General features: G+C 31.7%; 1 long non-coding RNA gene across 1 annotated transcript in view; it reads right to left on the reverse strand.

The window, feature by feature from the left end:
* Positions 1-665: 665 nt before the first annotated feature.
* The window catches only part of LOC107515495, a 184,649-nt gene continuing 170,693 nt past the window's right edge, over positions 666-14,621 (reverse strand). Inside the window, exons 4-5 of the long non-coding RNA XR_004951448.1 lie at positions 6,663-6,700; positions 666-5,931 (exon numbers count right to left, since the gene is read on the reverse strand). This is a non-coding gene — a long non-coding RNA (uncharacterized LOC107515495). The remainder of the gene's footprint in view (positions 5,932-6,662; positions 6,701-14,621) is intronic.

Below are 14,621 nucleotides of genomic sequence, written 5' to 3' on the forward strand. Positions count from 1 at the left end.
TAACAACACTTTTTACTCCTATGCGATTTCGATAGCATCTCCTCACAACCTCCTTATGTGATAACTATATTGTTATCCTCACTGCACAGATAAAGAAACTAAAGCTTTTATAAGATTCAGTAGTTATTCAAGGCTGACAGCTATTTAAGAGATAAAGCTGGATTTTAAAGCCAGGCCTATCTGATTCTAGAGCCCGTGTAAACATCAGGCTATTGATCACATAATTTTATGTACATAAGCTTTTCTGAGTCTCACAACATCTTTGAGGCACGCTGAGCCTTGGAGAGGTTAAGGGGCAACTCGATGTCGTATAACTGGAATTCCAATCTAGGCTTGTTTAGATAAAGTTATATAAAACATGCAATTGAGGTAAATAATCTTAAAGGAAATGATTGAGCCAAGAAAGTATCTAACCTTCTGCTTCATGAAAGATCAGTTTCAGTTCAAAGACCAAAAATTCTTTTAGGGTGGTTTCAATAATGAAAGAGTTGTTTTGTTTTTGTTTTTGTACTTGTTTCCCCTTTTAAGACCATTTTCTATTTATCATCTAGAAGTTCTCAGGTATTGCCTATTGTTGAGTTCACTGAGGGTAGAATTTCTGAAAGAAATTAATCAGCATTCGACCTTTTTTTTTTTCAAAAAAGGAAAAAAAATGCCACAAAATCTATACTGTATTTCTCATACTGTTTTCTATGAATTACAGTTAGGATGTCTATCTAAGAAGCTGCAACATTAAAACCAGCTTACTTTACACAGCATATGTTATGCTATCCTTCACACATTGAAAAATGAATAACCATGTCATGTTACAGGAAGACCCAGCATCAGTTGATGGCTTTACATAAGGGATAAAGAGAGGTGGGAGCTGAGATTAGAGATCAAGGGTAAATCAATATTAGAAAAAAAATGACAATGCTTCTGCTTCTTGAAGGTCGGTGCTTGACAACTTAGGTCTTTCTTCCTTTTTCCATTTTTTTCTCATGAATTTGGAGTTTGCATGGCAGTTTGTTCAAGCACACCGAGCTATGGCTGACAGATTGACCTGTCCTTCCATCAGATAATAATGGGTTTTGGCTTCCTGCCTAGTAACAGCTGCAAGTATAATTTAGAATTTGATCCCAACACTTGACTCCAAGTTTCCTTGATTTACTTTTTCCCATAACAGAAGAATTTTTTGTTATTCCTAAACGCACATTTCAAATGCTCAATTGCAAAGTTAACCAGTTTTAACTCACAACTTTTAAGTCTTGTTGAAAATTATGGAATGGTTATAAAACTACACATGTATAAAACATTAAAATTTCTTTCCTTAAATTAGCATTTCTTCTAAATTCCTATTGAGCATGGAAAACACTCTCAAGTTGCTCCTTGCCTTTCTCGAAATTATGTCAGATATCACAATGGATCAGATATCAGTGGTTTTCCTGAGTTTGAACTTGGCAGTCATGTCCAAGTGGCTAATTCTGGATCTATTTATTATTCTTGCCCTAGTTCACGCTAGAATACCCAATACAAATATCAGACATGATATGGCTAAACTGAAAAATCTCAGGTTCTGAAATCTTGGAGGAAGAATTAGCTATACAACTAGAATCACAGAGAATCAGTAACTTGTACATCAACATAACCTTTCTCTTTATGCCAAGACCAAACACTTCTAATGATTCTTCCTGATGCAAAATTACCCAGGTATATAAGTTTATTTCTGGATTCTCAATTCTATTGAACTGATTTATATGACTATCCTTATGCAAGCACTACACATTTTATTATAGTACCTTTTCGGTGTTTTGAAATTGGGAATTATGAATCTATTCTTTCAACTTTGATGTTTTTTCAAAGTCATTTTGGCAATTCTGGGCCACTTGCCTTTCTTTATAGGTTTTAGGATCAGTTTGTTAATTCCTACATAAAAGCCAGACAGGATTTGTAGCAATCACATTGTGTATTTTCCATTTTATAGATTTCTAGATATGATATTCGGTTTTTAAAAGTATATTTTTACATTTATGTTTATGAAGTATATTAGTCTGCAGCATCCTTTTCTTTAGTCTATCAGGTTTTGTTATCATATTCACATGGACCTCATAAAACTTACTGGGATGTATCTCACTTCTATTTTCTAACATTGAGGTTGGCAATGTTTCCTATTTTAAATATTTAATAAAATTTATCAATAAAACCACATGGCCTTAGAGATTTTTTTAAAGAAAACTTTAACAGATTCAAAACATTAATACATAATGGGGCTATTTCAATTTCCTATTTCATCTTGATTTTGTAAGTTATATTTTTCAAGGAATTTGCCCAATTTAATATCTCTATGATCTGTAGTGATGTCCCATTTTATTACCGAAACTGATAATTTATATATTGAACATTACATCAATGCTTCAAAGATTTTTATTAATTATATTTAGTAATAAAAAATGTTTGGTTTTGCTAATTTTCTCTATTGTTAATCTGTGCTTTAGTTCATCCATTTCTTCTTATATGTTTGTTATTGCCTTCTTTCTACTAATTTGGCTTTAATTTGCTTATTTTTTAAACCTCAGTGGGGAAGTTCGGATAACTAATTTTAAACCTTTCTTCTTTTCTAATATTGTCACAATTTTAAAAGTTTCCTTTGAATACTCTTTTATCAGCATCTCCAATATTTTGAGATGCTCCTTTTTATGTAGAGAACCATTGATTATTTAGATATGTGTTATTTATTTCTCAGTTAGCTGAGGCTTTTATATTTATTTTGTTTTTGTTTATGTCTAATTTAATTCTATTAATTGGTCAGAGATCATCCTCTGTATGTTTTCAAATTTTTAAATTTAATTCTAAAATATATCAGTGTCTATTTCATTAGAAAAAGGATACTCTTACAAACTCACAGTACTTCTATTAACACCCAAAAATAACATTGACACAATAATATTATCTAATCTTAAGACAATAGGTCTATTTTACCAGTTCTCAATTAGTGTCTTATAAAACCAAAAACAAAAAATAATTGGATGCAATTTCTATCTAGGATCACATATTGTAATTAGTTGTCATGATACTTCATATGACTACATTCAATTATGCATTTTGGATAAGGACTATCAAAAAAGTGATGTTATCTTTTTCTCAATACATCCACATCAGCAAGAATATGTTAGTTTTATCTTACTACTGAAATGTAATCTTCGCTATTTCTCTAGGCGTATTTCAATTGCCCTCTATACTAAAACCATTTTTAAAATCTCTAGTTATTTCCTTTCCTGAACTATGATACTGCCTGAATATTCTTATAAGAATTATTACATAATACTATTATTGGATCAACCACGAAGTCCTATGGTGCTTAGGGAGGCAAAATGTATAGAACTAGTGATTAAGAGAGTGCGGCCTGAAGTCAAATTTCCTGTGTTCAATCCCAAGATTAACATGTCTAACTATATATAAAATCTTAATTGCTCCTTCACTTCTCTGTGCTTCATGGAGATTACCTAACATATAATCTTACATCTATTACAAGGATTAGGTTTTAAGAAATCTTAGAAAGAAGTTAGCACAGTATCTAGAATAGAATAAATGCTCAATAAAAACGAACTATAATTTTTATGATTTTTCTCTTATTAATACCACACTTACATGCTCTCTCTTCACTACTTTCTCTCTGTTTTCCTATTCTGACTTTCTTATTTGATGATATATTCTCAGCACACTTTTCTGAACCACTTACTGCCCAAGTTACACTCTAATCTTTACTGATGTTGGATTGGTCTTTCTCAAGTACAAATCTCATCCTCCTTTTCAAGTACTCTCTTGCTTAAAAGCTTTTAGAGCATCTGCATGGCTCATAGAATAAAGTTCAATTTCCTCAGCATGACAAATTATTCTTCCTGTTTTCACTTTTTTGCCATGTAATTATATTACTGTTGTCCAATTCCTGCATTTTCTATGATGTTTTACGAGACTTATCTTTGTCGATGGATCTATTTCTGCACTGCCATTTTAGAGTCATTTTTTTTTTCTCTCTCTCTCCTATTAAATCCAATGGAGGAAGTTTCAATGAAACAGCATCTTCTCAATCATTTCTTTTGAATATGTGAAGCCAATCACTCCTTCATGTTTACATGCCATATCATATCTCAACTGCTAACAGAGAACCTATAACTTGACTGTTTACTTATCTGTCCATCCTTATTAACCAGTCATATACTTGAAGATAAGAACTGTATCTAATTTAACTTTGTATTCCCTGGTCCTTACTACATGAAATATGGTGGCTTGGCCTGAATGCTCATTAAGAATTTGCTAAATGAATAAATAAATAAATATTATAGCTAATGATGTTATCATTTTTTTTTATTAAGATGGACTTAAGAAATTTTATTTTCCTTTGATCAGAAGGGGGATATGCTTGATATCCTCACTTACAGATTCAGGTTATTGAGGTTCCTAGCTCTGAAATATCACTGATTATCAAAGAGGAGGAGCATGGTAAAATATACATGTGTATTTAAAGGCTGTCAGTGGAGGTCATAGGCATCATAGATGCTCACGTGTCACTAGAAGATTGCAGTTCTACTATGTCCCAAAAGGAAGAGAACTAGAATGTTGCAGTACAGAACTATTCACCACAAAATCATCACTAACCCCTTTAGACTGTGAGCTCCTGAAGGGCAAAAAATACATTTCATGAATCAGTGGATATTCTTTTAAATGTTACCCATAGCATTTATGCAGCAAATATTTTTTAAATGAGTAAATAAATGACCTCGCACTGATCGTAAAGAGCAATGCAAATAATGATGGCAATTTCAGACAAAAATTACCAATAAACTAGTTCAGAAGACTTATCTAACTAAAATATTTGACTCACTTCACTTTGATTTCCCATTATTAAAAAAATCTTAGTAGCTTCAAACTAGAAAACATTAATTGTATTATCTAGAACCTGTACCCTACAGTGTAATAAAAATAGTCCCTGGGATTTTACCCGAACTCTTCCTCTGTTATTAATCTTTGAATAGTTTTACTTTCAATGGTAGAACACTGTCATTTATAGATATTAATCATGTGTGGGGTGGTTTAATAGCACTTACTTTTTCCTGTGGGGAAGTAGGTGTCATGTTCTCATACCACACTAATTATCTTCAATGTATATGTTTTAATACTTTTCCATCCTCTCTGAACACAAACCTTCCTCTGATCTAACATTACCTTTGTGCTTTCAATTATATAGCTGTAGAAAACTTACTCTTACTGAATTCCTACTCTGGAATCCTTTTAGTGGTTGTCAGTCTTATATTTTTGGCCTCAATGATTGAGTCATGAGTGGGTAGAACCTAAATGAAAGTAGTATGAGAGATTTTTCAAAGTATTAAGCCTAAATATTAATGATAGATAATTGCTGTGTTGTGACAAGGATAGTCTTGGTTTAAAACACTGAAGATATTCAAGTTATTCAGAGGATATGAAAAGTACAATAAATGAAGAAAATTACAAGACTTTTCTCAAATGTCATGTGTGAGTGTCCTACATTAAAATACAGTAATGTGAAGAGGAAACATATCTAAACATTTTTTCCCCAAATTTACAATGTCCTGTGAGAGTCTCTTCCCTCTGATATTTTATTTGACTGTTTTAAAATTAAAATGACATACCTGCCATATAATTACTGATTCCATGACCTAAGTAATCAGGTTACACACAAAACCAGTTATAACTAAAGAATATTATAATTTTTGTCTCTTTGCAAGTTTACTTTTAAGTATTTGTAGATAAGTTATAGGTAGTTCAGTACAGGAAAATTTGAATAATAAAAAGTTATTCATTCTTTCCCAGTAGCGTCCTCTACTCCATTCAAGGACATTAAATAGCTTCCTTTTCTTCTGGGGTCTTGTATCTGCTCAGCTCCCATTCAAAACAGGACACAGCATAAATCATATGCTTAAACAAAAGGACATACATAAAATTTACTTCTTAATATTCAGAGAACAGATATTATTTTCAAGCAAAATATGACAATTAGAAAAACTGACTTAAGTTGCCCCAAAATGAAACTTACTAAATTTTAATTAACATTACAGACTATATTCTCCAAATACAATTTTAAAAACTAAAAACTTCAAGTAAGAATATTGATTTTGTGAATCCCTATATATTGGAAACTATAAATGATATTAATCAGTACCTCAAGTTAAAAAATCAAAATATTACAGATATTACAATATGATTAAAATTAAATATTAAGGAAAAAATTTCAAACTGAAATCTGTGAGACAGAACAGAATTTATGTTTACATTATATATTCCATTCAAATTTACTCCTTTGTATTCATTTATGAGATAATAAATTATTAAAAAAAAAATAAATGAAGAGCTAAGTACTTTTTTCTAGAGTAACTGGACTAATGTCAAATGAAGGAAGAAGAAAATAATAAATAGAAAAGCTTTCATAAAAGAAAGGATAAATAAAAAAGGAAAATACATAACATTTAATAAAGAGAAATAATAAAACAGAGTAGGTTTTCAAAATGATTAATTAATAACTAATACAGAAAATTCTCTTATTGATCAAAATAAAATATAAATATGCAATAAATAAATTAGTACTAGAAAAAAGAACAAATCCAAAGCTAATAGTCTGACAGAAGAATAAAATGTTACCAACTACGTACCAGTAAATTGGGTAATATAAGGCCAAATGGATAAATTTCTGGAAGAGAATAAAATATTATGATTTTTAAAGAACTGGAAACTTTTAAAAAGAGACTGATAATCTTTATAGAAATTTAAATCAAAGAATATATTTCTACCTCGAATAAAATATACAGATAATTTTTCAAAGAGGTTTTCTCAAAACTTCAAGAATTAGGATTTCTAGATTATAGAAGACGTTCCAGGGTATAAAAAAAGAAATAAAAATTGACTCATTCATTTTATAAGACTCAAAAATAAAATTATAAGCCAATCAGTCTCATGTTAATGGATGTAGACATTGTACATAAAGAGTATTTTTTATAAAATCTAACTGACTAATACATTAGAATCAAAACAGTTTCATACAGATACACAAGAATGACTCAGCATCAGAGAATCTATCGATAGAAATCACGTCAATAAAGTAAAAGATAGCATTTAGGATTATCTCATATTTCCTGGAAAATATGCTATAATATTATTTACCACTTTATGATACAACTTTCAGGAAACTGAAGTAATAGAAAAACTCAATGAACTTACAAAACAATTGATACTGCAAACATCCTAATGGTAATAGAAAAACTAAACTTATTTCCATTAGCATTCAGCGATGCCATTGTTTAATGTCTGTGCTTCCCACAAATTCGTATGTTGAAATTCTAACCCCCTCGGGAGATGGTATTAGTAGGTGCAGCCTTTGAGAGGTGCTTAAGTCATGAGAATGGAACCTCCAGAGAGATCTTTGGCTGCTTTCACCATGTGAAGATACAGAGAGGAAATATCTGCTATAAATCACGAAGATGCCGGTACCTGTTCATGCCGGTACCCTGTCTCAGGCATCCAGGTCCCAGAACTGTGAGTAATACATTTCTGCTTTCTATATGCCACCCAGTCTTTTTTATATCAGCAGCCCAAAAGGGCATGACAAGAAGGCCCTCTTAAGCACGTGGTTCTACTTTACAACTAGGAATGGCTAAAATTAACATAGTAAACATTTTACTCCTACCCCAAATAACCTATAAATTCAATGCAATAACTATGAAAATCCCTGTGTTCTTTTTAAAATCAATTCAATACAATTTATGAAGAAATAAAGGTCTATAAAGAGATATAATAAATAAAGTTCTAAACAAATAAAAGTCTAAGTTTTTCAAATTTCAAATCGAATTTGAAAAAGGACAAAGAGGAAGAAATGACATATTCTTTTCAAATTCAAAAATCCATTGCATTCCTATACACTAACAATGAAATTTCAGAAAAATAAAAAAAAACTTCCTTTTGAAACTGCAACAAAAAGAATAAAACACCTAGGAATAAAGTTAACAAAGCATGCGAAGAACTTATACACTAAAAACTATAAGACAATAATATAATATTAAAAGAAATTGAAGAAGATACACAAAAAAATGGAAATATATTCTGTGTTCATGGATTGGAAGAATCAACATACTTAAAATGACCTTACTACTCAAAGCAATATACAGATCTAATGCAATCTCCATCAAAATCACAATGGCAGAAAAAAAAAAAAAAAAGAATTGTATGAAATCACAAAAGATCCCAAATAGCCCAAGCAATCCTAAAGAAAAAGAACAAATCCAGAGGTATCACACTACCTGACATCAAATTATACTATGAAGCAACAGTAATCAGAACAGCATAATATATAGGCAGAAAAACTGACACCCAGACTAGTGGAATAGAATTGAGACCCCAGAAACAAATCCACATATATATAGGCAAATAATTTTCAGTAAAGTAGACAAAAACATGCAATGGAGAAAAAAATTCTCTTCAATAAATAAATGGTGCTGAAAAAATTGGAATGTCATATGCAAAAGAATGAAACTGCTGTCATCGTACACCAAAATTAACTCAAAATGGATCAAAGACCTAAATATAAGACCTGAAACAAAAACTCCATAGAAGAAAATTAAGAACCAAACTTATGCACTTTGGTTTTAGAGAACATTTATGAATTTGACCACAACAGTAAGAGAAGTAAAAGTAAAGATAAATGAATGGGAGTATATCAAACTAAACGGCAAAAGAAACCATAAACAAAACATAGAGGCAACCAACTGGAATGAGAGAAGATATATGCAAACAAGGCCTTTGATAAGGGCCTAGTATTTGACACATGTAAAACGAACTCTTACAACTTAACAACAAAAAAACAAAATCTAATTAAAAAATGGACAGAGGGTCTGAACAGACACTTCTCTCAAGAAGACATACGAATGGCCAACAGACACATGAAAAGATGCTCAACTTCACTAGCTATTAAGGACATGCAAATCAAAACTAAAATGAGCTAACACCTCACACCTGTTAGAATGGCTACCATTAATAAGATAAGTCATAAAAAGTATAGGAGAGGTTGAGAAGGAAAAGGAACATTCATACACTTCTGGTAGGAATGTAAATGGGTAAAACCAAAATGGAAAACAGTATGGAGGTTCCTGAAAAAATGAAGAACAAAATTACCATATGATCCTGCAATCCCTCTTCTGGAAACAACCAAAGCACCCTTCGATAGATGGTTGGATAGAGAAGATATGGTACATATATATAATGGATTTTTATAATTGGATTTTTTAAGTTGGATTTTGTTACCTACACGGGAGCTCCTACAAGACTGTCAGCTGATTTCTTAACAGAAATTTTGCAGGCCAGAGGGCTTGGCGCGAAATATTAAAACTGATGGAAATCAAGGGCCTACAATCAAGATAATTCTACTGAGCAAAGTATTTATAATTTAAGGACAGAAAAAGAGCTTCTCAGGAAAAATCTAAAGAAGTTCTATTACTTCAAAGGGACATGTGAATCCATTCGTTCATTACAGCATTATTTACAATAGCCAAGACGTGAAGGCAACCTGGGTGTCCATCAATAGATGATTAGATAAAGAAGAAGTGGCGCATATATACAATAAAATAATACTTGGCCATAAAAAAAATTAAATGTTGCCATCTGCAACAGCATGGATGGACCTAGAGGGCATCGTGCTAAGTAGAATAACTCAGATAGCAAAAAACAAATGTCATATGATTTCACTTACATATACAATCTAAAGAACATAATAAATGAAAAAAAAAAAAGAAAAACAAACATATAGATACAGAGAACATTTTAAGTGTTGCCAGATGAGAGGGGGATTAGGGGAGCAAAAAAAAGGGGAGGGGATTAAGAAGCACAAATTGGTAGTTACAAAATAATCATGGGGATATAAAGTATAGTATAAGGAATATAGTCGATAATATTACAGTAACTATGTTTGGTGTCAGATGGGCATTAGAGTTATTGGGGTGATCACTTTGTAAATTATATAAATGTCTAATCCTTATAGTGTACACCTGAAACTAATATATTGCATGCCAATAATATATGAAAATAAAAAAATGTATATATTTTAAGAAAAAAGAAACAAAGTTTTGCTCGCAGGAATGGAATTGTATTGGTAAAGCCATTTTGGAAAGTATTGAAATTCAGGATGCATATACAAAATGAGTCAGATTGTATATATAAAATGTCTCCTGGGTATAAATACTAGAAATATCCTGCAAAAGTATATAGAAAGACCAGTACAGATAAAAATATATCATCCAGACATTATTTTTGATAGCAGATAATTTGATGCGATTTAGTTTTCCATAACTAAGAAATGGATAAATAAATAATTATAGCATATGGACTCTATAAAATGCTTCTGTAAAATGCAGCAGTAAAAACAATAAAGAAGTTGTACACACAGCAATATCGATAGAGTTTAAAAATAAAGAGTTGAATGGTCGAAAACATATAATCACAAACGCCACCACCTAGGACACAAGAATGTCCTCCCATGCCAAGCATATTTGCAAACCATTGCAGAGATTTGATCACAGCCTACTGGGTAATGTCTATGGTGAAGGGGCTGTCGTCACCAGGTTGGCATGATTCTGCTCAAGCTACAATCTGTTCCCAGAAATGCCAGAGCTATCCCCAAAGGATCCAAGGCTATAGACTGACGAACTAATGTATCCTGGCTCCCAAGCCAGATGGGTTTACAAGACATCCAGACTTACAAACAAGCTCAATAGCAATGGCCACTGCTAAACATAATCCTGCAATCATAAGAAGCCTTTGTAAATTTTTGTAGCTTCAGCCACTGAAGGATGCTCTAAATGGTACTCAGATTACTCTAACAAAATTTCTCACTAGAGCACAAAAAGCTATGCCAAAATTTCACCAAATGAATTCTAATGGAATCTAACTAAACGGATCCTGTATCTACAAATGAAACCCCTACACTACACTCTAACCAAAGTCCTCTTCTGCCATCTAGTGACAAGATTGGAGAATGCAGAGTTGAATCGACATAAATAGACTGTTTGATAGACTATGATAAACATGATGTTTTAAAAGTTCAACCGCAAAAGATGTAGTCAGAGGTCTTGCAATAATTTTGTCTTTAAAATACACAATAAAAATTACTTCTCATAAAATGTTTGCCTAACAATGGATATTCCAGAAATTGTTTACAACAAATCATTGAAAATGCCTGTAGGTACCACAAGAACAGGTTTAGCGAAACAAATCTGGAAGCATAATGGGATACATACACTTTCTTTTCACTCAATCATTTTTATTTTTCTTATCTTGATTTTTTATTTTCATTTTTAATAAAGTAAGGTTTTGCTGAGGATAAACTGTGCAGAGCATTCTAGTTAATCATTCTCAAATAGGCTAAATCTAGAGCTTTCTTCACAGTAGTTCTATTCTTGTCAATTCACCCATATCTTCTGATTCTCAATGAAAATGAGAGCCTTAGCTCAGATTTTAACCTTTGTCTAAATGGTCTCTCTAATTAAGTAGAGTCCTTTGATCTAATAAGTCTCTATTATTGAATAATAAATAATGTGCATTAACATTAATATAGGATAGTCATAAAAATCTTTTTATGTAATTATAAAAAACTAAAAGCATAATGAAAAATCAGTAGCTTTTAAATGAATTAAACTTTCCATACAATTAATAAAATCATAGAATTGTATATTTTTATGTAAATGGGAAAATTCTCTCTATGTACATATAAATGTTTAATATATATTAGATATTTAAACAAGGTAGATTTGTTATATGAATCAATTTTAAAATATATAAAATATATGTATGAAAAATATATTTATGTTTATAAAATATATGTATAGACTTATATAATATGTAATATGTAAAATGTAAAATATGTAACTGAGTGCTTTACATTCGCATTATATAATAAGGAAAAGTAAACATACAATAATATTAATACACTGATTCTAAGCTGTGTTATTATGAGCGATTTTAGATGTTTTGATACTTATATTTTCCAGTTTTTCAATAACTGGTATATATTTATTTCAGAATTGAAAAAAAGTGAGGGAACTTAGATGCCATCTTCTCCAATCAACCCATTTTATAGAAGTTAAAGATTAAGGTCCAAAGTCACATAGACAGTTACTGACACAGCCAGTGCTTATATTCAGACCTGCTGACACCTGTGCTCCGCAGGATTTTTACAGCCAAAACCGGGCTGTGAAACTCAAAGTTAAGATGTCTGACTTTGTGATCCTCTTCTGCATTCATTGACAATTTGACTTTTTTCCTTAAATATTAATGAATGTTGCTCATTTCTGCATGCAGCAGCTATTCTTCAGAGGATAGAATAAAAACTGTAACCTTTCATGAGTCCATCAGTCATCAGACATTGACACCTCTTAGAACTCCTACAAGCTTAAATCAAACATAGTCACCTAAAAAGAAGAGCTCTCTGGAGACTTCCTTACAGTTTTGAGATCCATATTTCACAATCATTTGAGGTATTGTTAATGGTAGAGTGCAAAACAGTTGAAAATTCACTTGCTGTTTTTAATGTATTATTTATAAAAGACAATGCGTAATTTGAAAAAAGTGAATCAGAAACCTTAATATTTTAATACACACATCTCTGTTAAAATTTTTAAATATATATTTTTTCACATCTTAACCATTATTAATTGAGAACTAGGAAATGAACTGACAGGGTCAGATGGACTGGGAAAGGAAAAATGTACAAAGATTATTTTACTTTTCTTTGCTCTAAGAAAGGAAATCTCTGTTATTTTGTTTCAGTACTTTATGCTACTGGTTCTAAATGTATGCGAGTACTTGTGGTCCATTTTCAGCAGTTCCTATATTTTGATACAAAATCTTCTCTTAGGCTAAGATTATAGATGCTAGAGTTGAGAAGCCCCCCAAAATACAGCCTGTTCTCAATTTCTAGTTTAAGGTAATATAATATTATAACATTTTGCAGATGAGGTAACTGAAGTCCATAAAGATCAAGCGAGATACTTATCATACCAAAAATAAATGGAGAAGGAAACCAGAACCTATGTCTCCTAACTTCTCCCAAATTACTGTTTATACCATTACATGCTGCTCAACATTTTTAAAGTTATACAACTTCAAAACCCAGAGTAGAGTATTAGTAACAAAGAATTAGTTTAAGGAGGATGTGGAGACATGTAAAAAAAAATTCAAATTCCACTATTTTCTTAATGATGTTTTGTCATTGTTGTTGTTGTTTTGCAATTATGTTTTATCCAGTTATAGAGGGATGTTCTAGTCAAAACAGTCTAAATACTTGACAGTTATGTAGAGGTGAAGCAAATTGGGATATGGGTGGAAAACCCAGAAGCTAACATAGAGTTTTCCGCACTAAAATGTTCTTAAGATTTCCAATTGTATCCAGGCTTATAGAGGGAATATGATTGGGATGAAATGATAAAGCAGTAAAAATTATACTTGCATAAATACTGGGAACAAAAGGTGACTTGTGTGGTCATAGTCCTAATGTCAAGAACCTGGAGAAAATAGGCAAGAAACAGCTAACTGAAATGACAAAATTTGACTATAAATAAGAGTATTAACTTTTTCTAGTAGATGCTACGATTATCAATTCTTTGTAATAAGAATGAGAGATATATTTTCTAATGTAGACATCATATTATTTAACACTATCTGCACATGTATCATGTATACCTACTATAATCTCTGAAGACATGTTTATTTCCTCTAATACTGCTTCGGCACATACTACATACCACCCAAATGTGCCCATCACAGGATATAAAGAGGCAAACAAAACAGGCATAGCTGTTATGCTATGGAACTTAAGATTCTAAACAGAACTATTAAGCCAATAACACGTGAGTAGTAACAAAAAATAAGTACTCTGAAGGGGACACGCCACTTACTATGAGAGAGTACAAGACGGAAACCAAATTTAGATTTATAAGTAAGTGTAGGCACCTAAGCATTGAGAAGAAATTAGTTTGAAAAGAGTGTGTGTGCATGAGTGTGTGATAGGCTGGGTTGGAACAGTTTGAGCAGAGATAACAGCATTCCGTGAGGATGCCTAGCTCAAGGAGTTGAAACATTGTCTGCTAGGGAAATTAGCTGGAACTCCCAGTATCCTGAGCCTGAAATGGGCAGAGACCAAACTGTGCAAGACCTTGTGGACCATATGTAAATTGTTTAATGTTATTCCAATTAAAAAATTTTATTGAAATATTTTTAAAAGGACAAGTTATCTAGTTCATAGGGTAGGTAATTATAGAAGTGCACTGACTTATTTTAGTGCAGAATCGAATTCCTTGGTGAGAAAGCAAATCAGGAAGAAGTTTGTAAAATATGCAGCCACCTCCAACTTCACTTAGGGAGAAAGGAACCGACTCAAACCTGAGACACGTGTTATCACTAACAGCCATCAACCGTGTCCCAGGAATCTTTGACTCCCCAGTCCTATTAGCAATTGCACTCTGCTGCTCTACTCAGAGTATCTTTTGCACTGTAGAGATTTTTGCATTTAAAAACCACACTGTTAATAAACATTCTACATCATTTTCAAAAAGACTTTAATTATGACTTTC

The sequence above is a fragment of the Rousettus aegyptiacus genome, unplaced genomic scaffold (genome assembly GCF_014176215.1).
Source record: "Rousettus aegyptiacus isolate mRouAeg1 unplaced genomic scaffold, mRouAeg1.p scaffold_m13_p_6, whole genome shotgun sequence".
Lineage (NCBI taxonomy): Eukaryota > Metazoa > Chordata > Mammalia > Chiroptera > Pteropodidae > Rousettus > Rousettus aegyptiacus.